The sequence below is a fragment of the Lepisosteus oculatus genome, chromosome 24, assembly GCF_040954835.1.
Source record: "Lepisosteus oculatus isolate fLepOcu1 chromosome 24, fLepOcu1.hap2, whole genome shotgun sequence".
NCBI classification, from domain to species: domain Eukaryota; kingdom Metazoa; phylum Chordata; class Actinopteri; order Semionotiformes; family Lepisosteidae; genus Lepisosteus; species Lepisosteus oculatus.
In genome coordinates this window covers 11,578,045-11,590,660 of record NC_090719.1, presented here as the reverse complement: position 1 = coordinate 11,590,660, position 12,616 = coordinate 11,578,045, and the positions used below count along the sequence as shown (strand labels likewise).

General features: G+C 38.5%; 1 protein-coding gene across 1 annotated transcript in view; it reads left to right on the top strand.

Annotated features, from left to right (window-relative positions):
- pappaa (pregnancy-associated plasma protein A, pappalysin 1a) overlaps window positions 1-12,616 on the top strand; it is a 211,018-nt gene that overhangs the window by 41,142 nt on the left and 157,260 nt on the right. The gene's annotated exons all lie outside the window — the stretch shown is intronic.

Sequence of the window (12,616 nt, the reverse complement as noted above, 5' to 3'; positions counted from 1 at the left end):
TGGTTTTTGTATTGTTTCTGTTCAACAGACAGCGAGGATAGGAAAGAATTGTCTCCACATCAATTTATTACAACTGAATGACAAAATATAAACAAACTTAGCTTGTTGCTGTTTAATTATGTGCCGCAGAAGTAATGGCTCCACACTTGTAGCGCAAACATTTACATTATGATTAAATTTCACAAAGTTTACTCCTCTGTTAAAAGGGACATGTTTACAAAGCCAAATTAGATTCATTCCTAAAATAGGATGTATTTAATGCCTATTCCATTTTGGCTCGCAGACTCGCCAATGTACAACAAACACCAGGCAGGAGATGGAAGGATTTGTTAGATAAAGAGTCCAGATCACTGTGGTGTGCTGTATTTTGGGACAACTGCAGACACCGGATTAATAACAGATTATTAATTATTTATTAATTATTATTAATTGCCTCTTTCTAATAATGCATTGGAACCTCTCAATACTGCCCATAGGAGCCTATTCTGTGTGTGTAAGACTATGTGTCCACCATTATTTCTGGTCTTTGCATCCTTCTTATGTGCATACTTTTCTTGCGTACTGTTTTCTGAAGGGTTACACTCAGAACAGTTCTTGATCTTCTTGTGACTTGAATCACTTCTTGTGACTGTGACTTACTTGGCAAAGCAGAATAGTCCCAGACCAGTTTCTTTGGCAGAATGATCACAGTCCACTCTTCCCATCACACTCTGGATTTGAAAGACCAAGTCCAGGTCCCAGCATGGGTAGCCTCATGTATAAAGCCTTGGTGTCAGTGTCTACCTGCTGCCAAACCAATGGAAGAGACCAAAACAGAGAAGGCCTGGATATAGAGAGCCCAACTACCTGCCTGAGAAGAACGGGTCACGTTTTAGAACTCAAAAGTGGAGAATTTTAGTCATCGGACTGCTGTTAAAGCTTGACCTCTCCTGGGTTTATTTTTAAGGAATAAGCATTAATGGCCCCATAAAGGTCCATAGGGCTTTGTACATATGCATTTAAAAAACCATCAAAACTTTTCTCATAATCAGTCTGACTCAGTTTTTCCCTTCAGTGTCGGCATCACTCTCTCTTTGAACCCTGCAACTTTCCTCTCAATATTTCCTTCCCAGCCCTCTTGACTGTTCTCGTCTTCACAATACTGGAGAACATGGGGTCCCCTTTGGACTCCTTACCATAAAAGTACAATGAAGGAAACCTGCCTGAGATGCCAAGCTTGGCTGAGAGATGCACAGTGACCACATTGCATTTTCAGGACTGGCACAATCCTCTCAACAGCATCTGATCAGACATACAGGCTACCATGCCAAGAGATATGCAAAAATGTAAAGCAACACAGTGACAAATAATATGTTACACATAATAATCTTAGCCCCCTGTTTGTACTGTATTTCACTATTGGGGTTTTGTTACTAATATGCAATTAGTCTACAGCAGAGGCTGACTATTATGGTGATTATGTAATCTTTTAGTACTTTATTAATCCATTTGACTTGACAAATTGTTATGAGAAGCATTTGCAGCCCCTAAGATCACTGTAAAGGAACACCAAGTAGAAATCTGATAAACCATTCCGGTATGCTTCCACACTTTACGGTACACTACAGTTCAGCTCTGCTCCTGCAAGTATGTCAGGAAGTAACACAGATCAAGAAGTTATCATCTGACATTGTGTACTAACAAGAGTTAAAATCTGTTAATGAATTGTGTAATGAAGGAAAGTGAGAGCATGCTGGATAGAAAATTTCACCTAATGGTATCCGCAACAAGAAAACTCTCTGTGTGAGAGTAGAAGAGCTAGTGATACATGCCTGGGCTTGTCACGCCTGTCTTGTAAGCTGATGCTGTTTTTCACCGCCCGGAATTCCCCATTATCAATTGGCCTCTTGTACTCTTCATTACTGGGCACAAATTCACAGCGGAGGCCTCTGCCTGCTCGACTTACTTATTTCAGCTTATCAGTTTTGTGAGCTACTGTTGGCTGTCCCCATATTTTTCCATCTGGCTCCAGTCTCCAGTTTGTTCTGGAGGTAAAAGTATATGATAATCAGAAACGATTTAGGAATCTCCTTTCTGCGTTCTTGGAGGTTTTTAACCCTGTATAGTCCTGAGTATGTTTAAACACCAATACCAATATACCAATTGAATTCACTTCTACAGAATTTACCATTTTTAGAGCATATTTTATTTTGCTGTTTTAGCTAAATGTCTTTTTTTCCCAGGTGAGATTTGGAACACCTTTATGAGATGTAAACTGTCAAGCATTTTAGCCTTTGAAAAAAAGAAGTAAGAACACCTTGTATATGTTATATATTAGGCACACGAGCCATACTCCCAAGATGTGACACCATCCACCATGTTTCTAGTACCAAGAACAAGGGAAATGTATAGATTTCTTAATTGGATATGATTTGTTTGTCTGAGCAGTTTAGACGGAACCTAACCAGCTGAGCAAGAGTGTAGCCCATGGTGATCGCGTGTAAAATTGAATTTTTTGCCTGCATTGAGTTTTGTTCTTTTCTCTTTGTACTTTTGGAGTACAAAAAATTAAGGTACATTTTCGTTACTTTAAGGACACAAAATGCTGATATTTCTATTTTAAAACTTCATATGAGTGCAAGGAGGTTTAACTGTAAGAACAGAGCAACACATTCTGTTTTATTTCCACACATGAACATTTTTTTTACAGTTGTTAAAAACAAATTGTGAACAGTGTATTTTAACTTGAAAACATTGAATTTTACATCTGGGAAACGAGTTTCCATTTTATTTAGAAGAATGAAAATTATTGTTGTATTAATTAGCTATTGTATAGCAAAGCACGGCAAAATGTGTTGTGTATTTTCTCAGGGAGTTGACAAGGATGAAAACAATATACACACTACAGTTCATATCAGCCATGACTTCTTTTTCAAGTTCTGGGACAAGCATTAGGATATCATCTAGATTACTAATACCTCACAATGTCTTACCATTAATATCAAATACCACTTAAACACCAGCTAGATTATAATCAGTATTTCATTTATGTTTTGTGATGGATTCTTATACATAAAAAAAATAACATTGATTCTGCTTTTAAAGATGCAGATGTGTGTTCTTTTCAAGACTAGTGTAAATTCAAGAGTTTGCTTCATGTAAAGTCGCCGAAAAGTCAAAAACCTAATTGAATACCAGAATCTGTACTTGCAGCTGATGGTTGACAGTTGTGATCAGTATTCATGGGATGCATTACAACAGGTCCCACTGCATCGGTGCCTGTATTAACAATACATGGGCTATCAACAGGTGGTGAAGGAATTTCCTTAACATGTTTTTCAAATTTAAGCGGTGTTGGCTTGACTGGCAAAACCATACATTTGCGATGCACGTGGTTCTTTTGCCTTATACCTTAACAGTTTTCATCCTCGCTTACAATTCTATTAATTTAACCTGTCTGTTAAAATGTATCGGACTGCCCATAACTTTGAAGAAGTCAGTACTTCATTTAAGATGAAAGGAACTTTGTTGGTATTCCAGCAGGTATGGGTCCAAACCTAATGCCCGACATCTTTGTGATGTTAAGAAAAGTTACCATTATTTCCTTCAGGAAGACAAATGAAGCTGCTGGTCATGTGAAGGGTGCAGACAGGCTTTAAGGGGGATTGTCAATGCCATATATAATACAGTTAAGAGAAGCCAGGCTTCCCATTGAAAAAGAATTTTAATTAAAAACCAAACAAAAAAAACATGAATGCAAGTCCAGAAAACTGCCTTACTTCCATTTTCCTAGTGCTGTGTGGGAAATAATATTTAACCCAACTCAAAAAAATGTTTGTTCATTGTTGCTCCACTTAAATTAAATTAAATTGCTGGTGAGTCGATCTTTCTAAGAATGGTACAACACTACAGTCACTATGCAGCATAAGAGCTATTATGGATTTTAAGATTAGGGACTATGAACAGCAATTCTGAGGATTGCAAATCAAGTGTTTCTAATAATCTATATTTAGGAAAGTAACCAAGGAAGGGGACCAGCACAACTCATTTTGAATACAACCGTAGAGCAGATCCACATTACTAGAATATTAGTGTCTCAGGTATTGACTGAGAAGAAGAGAAAGACATTCTGGAGGAGAAGGGACAGGTTTCTCTGCTCAGTCAGAATGCAGCATGTTTCCTGTAAAGGCAAACACTTCAAACAAAAACAAAACCAACGGTCATTTCTTCTTTCTGTAATTAAATTGCATTATTGTCATAGTTTCCAAAATTCCTGAAGCACTCTAAAGGGCATGACAAGCATGAAAGGCATACTGTAGCAAGACCAATACAAACCAGCAGCTTAGGAAATAGACATCAAAAAGCTAGGAATGTAATGTGTCAGAACGGAGATCCTATGTTTTTAATTTTGTTGCTTTATATTCAACCCTTCAGTGATTTCATAGACCTGTTTATTGTTGTGGTCACAGATTTTTACAGTTAAGTACAGTCTTAACCTAACCAAGCTGGTGAATACGTTCTAAAAATTTTCTTCTTAAAAAAAAAGATTTGTGTCTTTAATGCTGTAAGGCGAGCAATATTACCAAATACAGTTTTCTTCCTTAGGCCAATAAAAGACAATAACCAGAAAACAACTGGTTGGTAAAGCCCTACTGAGGAAATTTTAAAAGATAACGTGTGTTGAAACAACATGTTAGATTCTTATTTTTTTCTATTTCATTAGAAAACAAATGTAAACAGTTGGGTATCATCATTTGTTAATCAGGTTGGCTCGAACTGTGCACACTTTTCTCTGAAAGTTGTGATTGTCTCACCAATTACCTTATTACCCGCTGCAAATCCAACTGTGGCCTACAATTGGTCTAATATCGACTGAAGAAATGGTGGGTCTAACATTGATACCACTGAAAACTCAGAAATGGCCAGTACGTTTAAAGGGTTTTTCTGTTGTACAGATGGCAAAGGACGCTACAGTATGGACACTCCAATTTGGGTATTGAGCAGTGGTAATTTTACATACATACATGGCTCCTTTACTGGCTGTGTGGCTTTCTAGCCCAAGTTAAATTTGATTCTCTGGTAGGTTGTTCTGAAAAAGTAGCTTCTTGCTTAACAGAGCATTTGTATATGAATAAAAAAAAATCCATGTGTTTGTGAATTTTTCAGAGATCCTAATTCCAAACCTAGTTAGCAGGGCTGATTACAATGACCCCTTGGCTTGTTTTGAGTAGCTACTCTGAAAACTTGTCAGCATTTTGACTTTCTCTCTGTGATCTCCTGTGAGGTCTCCTGCAATGAGCAATGTTTGGGGCTTTGTCTGCAGAGTCTCATATTTAGCGAAGAGCTCATTTTTGCATTGTGCTGTCATACACAAGTACTCCAAATCAATCAGTTTCTGGAAATGCTTTTGTATGGCATATTAGGAAACAGTGGGATCAAAATGGATACACTATATAACTACGTTTTTTGAAAAGCGGTTTTTGGAATGTTTGTATCTCAATAATAGAAAGTGGGTTTATGAAGATGCATTCACAGATGATGCTATAACATAAAAACCTTCTGAGGATTTAACTATATCTATAATGTTTAAATTTAATATCAATATGCTGTTTGTGGTTACTTGTATATATAGTAAGTACTTCCATATTGGAACATCTTGTTGGTGTAGTTTCTGTCCTGGTTTCCATTGTGTTAAGCACACACAGAGAGTACAAGGCAACCCCCTGGATGGGGTGAAGCAGTCTTCTCAAGGTCTGCAGTGAGAACTTGAACCCACAGCCAGTCTTGTGTCCAGAGACTTACCTGCTATGGTACACTGCGCCCTTGTTTAGTATTTCCTGTTAATTATGACAGTGAAATTAATTTAGCTCTATTCAAAACACAGAAATCAAATTTAGCAGCCCTTATTAGCACTCAGGATCAGGTAATAGCAACTTAGACCAGGGATACAGGTCTGAAGACAGTATATCATACTGTACAAGGATACCTTTCAGGTTTATGGTGTCTTTAAAAGCAAGGAGTTCCTGTGAAGTTTGTGAATAAATCTTCATTACCTGTCAACATTTCACAATTTTAGAGCCATCTAATTGTCAGAGTTCCTCTTTGTTTAAAGTCAGTTATTTCTTACAATATACAATTTTATACAATGTTACAATATTTGTATTACATTTTATGGATATGTATGTGTTTGTTGACTGTGTCAATGCTTGTGTGGCAGATGTTTTTAAGAACCTTTAAACCCAGTCATTAATTTCCAGCTCTGTCTCTATATATATACAGTATAAATATGCACACATGCAGATGAATGCATGTATGTAAAGAAAATAAAGTTTAAAAGATTTAAATTGGGTTTGCTGCTCAGTAGTCGTTCCTCTTTTAAATCATGGGAGCAAATTGCAGAGTATAATATTACAGGAATTCCTTCAGATCTTCTGAATTATGTCCAAACAATGTACAGTACATGCATACTGTTCACAAGACTGGGAATATTAGTTTGGGAAAGCCTGAGATCTTGTTGCAGAGCCAGAAAGGTCAAAAAGCAGACTGAAAATAAAAAGCAGTGGAATATTTTGGAAGAAAATATGCAGAAACCCCAAGTGAGATGATGGGGGAATGGAGCAATGCTGTCAGTGTCACACGATTCCTCTTGGTGATATAATTAATGTATGTTCCTATATTGTAGCATTTACTAAAATCCTTGAACCTGTGCTGAGAACCTATCACTGCGTGATAACAGCACAAATCACACTGAAGTATCAAATTAAACTTCTCAGCTTTTGCAGTTGGAAAGAAATGCAATATATAATAGGAGTAGGTTTCAAATGAGGAGCTTTGCCTTTTATAGTCACTATATGCTTTATGCAAGTTTTATCTTATTATGCTGATGGAAGGAATATGAAATCCCCTATTGCTTGAACAGTAAAGGCACGACTGAAAACTTTTACTGTTTTGTAATTAAGTCAAGTCGTTTGTTAAACTTTTGCTTTTTTAAATTTTCATCAACTTGCGACCTCTGGTCTGGTTTTTCAACTAATATCGCCTTCAACCCTGGTTTCCCATCTCTGCAGAGTGACCCACATCTATTTCAGTCCTGAAAAATGCAGAGAATTACCTGGGGACCAAAGAAAGTGAACTGTGGACAAACCCATTCACTTTTCTTGTTTTATATTTGTCAAAAAACAGAATGGAAAAAAAAAACAATTCTGGATTCCATCAAAGGACCCTGGTTTCTGTAGTTTGGGGTATGTGGGCATTTACTGTATTTGTGAATGAAGATGGAGGGTGCAATGCACCGTTCGTCTTGGTTTATATTTGTATGCTGGAGCTGTATAGTTTGTAAGTATTGTATATCTGGTTTAATCTCTCCTCTGGTTAGCTTATGATGACCCAGGCTCAGCAAAAGACTGCTTCTGGGCCTCCCAGAGAGAGCCCTGTGTGGTACACATGCTATTGCAACAGGGATAGCAGTGGTGTAAGCCTGGCTCTGCTCATCTCTCCTCTTGGATCCTACACAGAGTGTTTGCGTAGGAGTGAGGGGCCTCCTAATGGGATAGAAAGCAGCAGAGATTAAACAGTGATAGTATAGCACTCGGAACGCAGCAAAAAGAGAACGGGTGACCTCTTCAGCATTCACGGCGTCTCGTTATTTGAGGAGGCCACGTAACTGCTGAAAAACAGAGCGGTCGCTTTTAGTTTTACACAGTCCAATGGCAAGCAAGGGAGCAAAGGAGCAGCACAGCGCAAGAAGACAAGGTTATCCCAGGGAAACAGGGCAAAGTTGGGTACAGTAACTCGCTTTCAGTGCAGGCAATGTTCAGGAGTGTATAATGAAAGGTAAACTATGCCAGGCTGAGAGAGTGATCTTAAGCAAATGTTTACAACTGAATGCCTCCCCTTCAAATCCCACCACCACCCTCCCCACACACACCCACAGACACACACACACACTTGGCACAGCTAGCTGTTGTGTTTTTACTCAACAGTCATTTTTACATGCAGGCAAGTGGTTTTTGTTTGGTCACATTTTTCGGTGTTTAACACTGTTGTTATTTTTGCCTGCTCTATGAATGAGTGCGAGTGCGTGTGCGTGTGTGTGGGTTTGTGTGTGTGTTGCACGCATTGTGGCACAAGTCAGCACTTTCCAGTAAGTGGACTGCATGCCTGGACATATTCCCTCCTGTTTTGGTTGATTTAGAGAGACTAGAATAGAGCCCTCTAAGAGTAAAAAAAAACCAGAATGGCATTATCCCTGCATAGCTCTTTGTGGTAAAGACATACTTAGTTAATTTTAAATATTCAGATGAGTCCAATTAACTTGATTCTCATCTCTAGTGTTTCATAGAGAGAGGACTTTTCTAGAGAGGCCGGTATCTCTATAGGGATTATCTAATAGACAGAAATGGCAATATTTCGTTTTCTTCTTAAAATGTAAATTACCAGGTTCATAAACTCCCCCTAAAGACTATGAAGCAACAAAAATTGAATGCACAAAAGGACGGTACTTTTTATCGAAGGCAAAATGTTTTTTTAATGAAATGTTCCAATGAAGCTTCATTTATTTATTAGTTTTGCCACTAACTAGCATAGACATTCAATAAAACTATAAGGCAAACTGGTTCCCCTGTTGCTAGATTACTTTTGTAAAATGAAGAATAGGTATATATTACATACTGTACTCCCCAGTATTTTGGTCTGTAAAGTCCGTGCACTACTTAGGTAATAAAGTAAGTGCCTGTCTTTTTATAAAGTTTGTTTATTCCTCAACCGTTATGTTTTCCTTAGGGTGGCAGTCATTCCCTTTACCCACCACAACAACAGTGCTTTTAATACTCAACTTCTGTTTATTCACTGTGTGGCTGGGTTGTTTCTAACCATTAAAACGAATGCCCAGATGGAGCCTTGTCATAACCAAAGATGACATTCGCAAAAAGTGAGATCTTGCTCTGCGAGCTAAAATTTCAGTGCATTAGCAAAAGTAACTTATTTTAAACTGAATATTTTTGCATACTACTTGCTACAGCAATTTCTTTTCTGGCTTTGGATTGGGAAACCCATCAATAAAAGGGGTTTTAAATAAACACCCTACTTATGTGTTCTGTATGTTATCACGAAGATTATAAATTAGATTATGGTAAAATTACATTCATGTTGGACATGGCTGGTACACATTCATGCTTACATATTCATTATTTAGTGCCAAACCACCACTGGGTTAGACTGCATTTGCCAAAATCAAGTGTTTTTTTTTCTGAAGGATTTGTGAATACAACCTTTATTTTCATTTGTTACTACACCATTTGGCAGGAGCTTAAGAAAAAAAGATGAACGACAACAACATACCATTCTTGTGTCCAATTACTAATGTTACAAAACATTACTAGAGAACAAAAAATACGCTGATGGATAGAACAACAAAAGACAAACACAATGAAAAATCTGAAGACAAAAAAGGTGTCAAGCAGCCGAGAGTATCATTTACAGTACATGGTTACGTATCCCTGGCCACACACGTATGGTAATAAATGTGCTGAGATAATGTGAGCTGGAAACTTAATTCAGTGCTCAATTGATTAAACATTGAATTTTTGTGAGCAGCCCAGAAATGAGGTTAGCAAATGTGTTTTGTGGTTGCCAGTTTGGAATTGTACAAAAGAAAATCGCAAGAACACAGTGTCAACCAGACTCTGGCACCTCTGAGCACTTGATGAATGTTAAGTACGTCACCGTGAATAATGTGGGTTTCTGCCGACCCAAATATGGCAGGACTGTACTGTTTGGGGTCTAATTGCCCCTCTGACTTGAAAGCCTTGTGCAGGGGCCTCCCGGGAACTTTAAAATATGCGCCACTATGCTCTGGCTTTTAACATGTGAGCGGCTCTTTAGATCTCCTGCACTCCGACAACGGAGCCCTCTATGAGGGCTCGTTCACTGAGGGAACCACATGCATGAAAAATGTATGCTTTTCCTTGTGGAACAAGGATGACATTTATTAAAGCTTCAAAAAGAGCAATTGCAGCAGTTTCCCCTGGCGTACATCACGATTGGAAAGGATCTCCATCTCTCTGGGCCTCTTAGGTCTCCCTGATAGCCCCCCTGCTCCCCTCTGCCCCCCGCCTCCTCTTCTCCCCTCACCCTCCCCTCCCCAATCACACGCACACTGACCTACCAGGAACTTTAGAAAGAATGGCTTGGGATCTGGCCAAAAATAAGAAAATGACCACATCATTTTTTGGAAATGACATTGATTGTGCTTTTAAATGACCTTTTTTTATTAATGTTTCTTCTATTGCAAATAAACCCTGGGCGTCAAAGAGTTCTTACATTCATGTCTCCATCCCAGGACGTGTAGTTCTGCAGGCCTTCATATTATTGCTTATTTGGCTGAAACTTTTATTCAAAGTGACTTACATTTGTACCCAATTATGCAGCTGGGTATTTTACTAGAGTAACCTGAGGAAACTGGAGTTCAGGGGTATAACACGAGTGCCCCACACAGTATTGAACTCCCAACCCTCCCTTTTAAAGCCCTAACCAATTCTGACCACTGCTACCTTTAGCGAATCTTATGACTTAAGTCTTGCTCAGAATATGTTTTTTTTTCTGGAGGTTGTTTTGTGATTGCTGTCACTGTTTTGTTTTTTATACGCATGATGAAATGTTTTTTCAGTTAACTAATTGGACAACTTCACAGAGCTATTGCTATAATGTAATCTGAAATAGCACCCCTCCTGTTGAATGCTGGGCCTCTTTCGAAAAGGAGTGCCCAGCTAGCTGTGGTTTTGCTTCCATTCAGACCTAACCAAAAGCAACAAACTCATTTCATCTTGTGGCTTCACCAGGGAACAAGTACATTGCTGAATTTACTTTGCCTGTGGTGCCATCTCACTTAAAAATCCCACTGAAATTCAGCAGTTTTGTAATTCATCTCACCTGCCTTAATTTTTTAGATACAGTACAATACAAATACAGTGTACTCTTATGTAGTATTCGTCACACCTTGGCATGCTTTTGCTAAAATTAATTCAAGGTGTATTCGGAAGCAAAATCCAGTTACACTTCATTACAAATGGAACATCTAAAACATACATTTTCCATTGCCTATAAAACAATCTAGTGTTCTGAAGTTTCTGATGTTAGTTGGGACAGTTTCAAAAATTGGAAGACTAGAAGCTGAAAGGCCTGTGAAAAACTAAATTTCTTGCCAGATTTATGGGGTTCCTGGGTCCTACTGTACTTTCTCAGATCTCACTGAACAATCTGGTACATATACTGTATAGCAAGCAGATAGATGGGTCCTGACCCATGAAGGCCTTTATATGTTATAGCTCAGGGTTTAGCAACTTTAGCCCTGGACTGGAAACAGCATAACGCTAATTGGATTGAGATATGACATGTTCAGACTACAAAGTGGAAAGCTGCTGTCAGCATCAGTTGATCTAGGTCAGGAGTTGAGCTAGGAAGGTAAACTCTGCTCCCGAGCACTGTGATTGTTTCTAGTTATAATTCCATCTCAGACGTTACTGACTTCATTCAATCAATTCAGGGGATAGGAAGTCAGATCAGCTGTGTTTTCCAGGTTTTAATCAGACGCTAATTGAAAGGCGTCTCTAAAAACTGCAGAAAGCTGGCACTTGAGAATTAGAATTTAGATTCCTTGATAATGCACAAGCAACCGATGCACAAACCTTAGTACTGGAGTGATGGTTATGTCTTTGCAACTTGGCGGCAGCATTTTGAAAAGGCTGCATCTTGTTTGTCATTTTAGTTCAAAAACAATAATAAAAAAGGTTCAAATTAAATTTTACCATATAGTTGTTGGATATAGTGATATATAGATATGGATATATGTATAGATATCTAGTTATGGATATACAGTTGTGTGCTACAGATACTACTTATAGATTTACAGTATGTCTAACTTACAAGCTTTAGAAAGGGCAAGCTTCTTTCAGAAATGAAGATACCTAAGACAGCAGCTAGGCGATGAAAACACTGCATGGACAGAACGGGATTTTGAAATCATTTGTAGGGAACTCTCTGAAATTTTGCTGTCGAAAAACAAAAGCCAAAAATGCATCCTTAAGTCACGGGAGTCTTTTTTTAACTCCTTTTTGGTTCATCCCCATACTGCAGGATGTTTATTTTGCTTCAGTGTTCTGGTGCGTTTTTTGCTTTGGCATACTGCATTTTTTCAGCTACATGTGTTTACCTTTATTATATAAACTAGGGTACAGTTTGTTTTTAAACTGGTGTCTACTGCCAATGTCGGAAAGAAGAGGAACCTGAATCAGAGGTGCTCAGGACGTGTAAAAGCCATCCAGTTGTCTGATGATGTTTCTCATATTCAGGTGGGGGGAAACAGTCCTCCTCCTTCATCAAACAGACAGGTTTCATTTTGATCAGACAGCAGAGTATTTCTCATCTTCATGGGAAACCTGTATGTTTTCCTTAATCGTCCTCCACTGGCCCCTGCTGTGCTTCTGTGCCCTTGCCTGTAGGAAGTGCTGAGACATGCCGTTACGCTTTGCTCCTTATGGGATGAAGTAGCTGCAGTGCGCAGTATCAGGCTCACACCTTTCTGAACCACCCCGGTATATAATCATATATCCATTTTGTGCAATTGGCTGAACTTTCATTC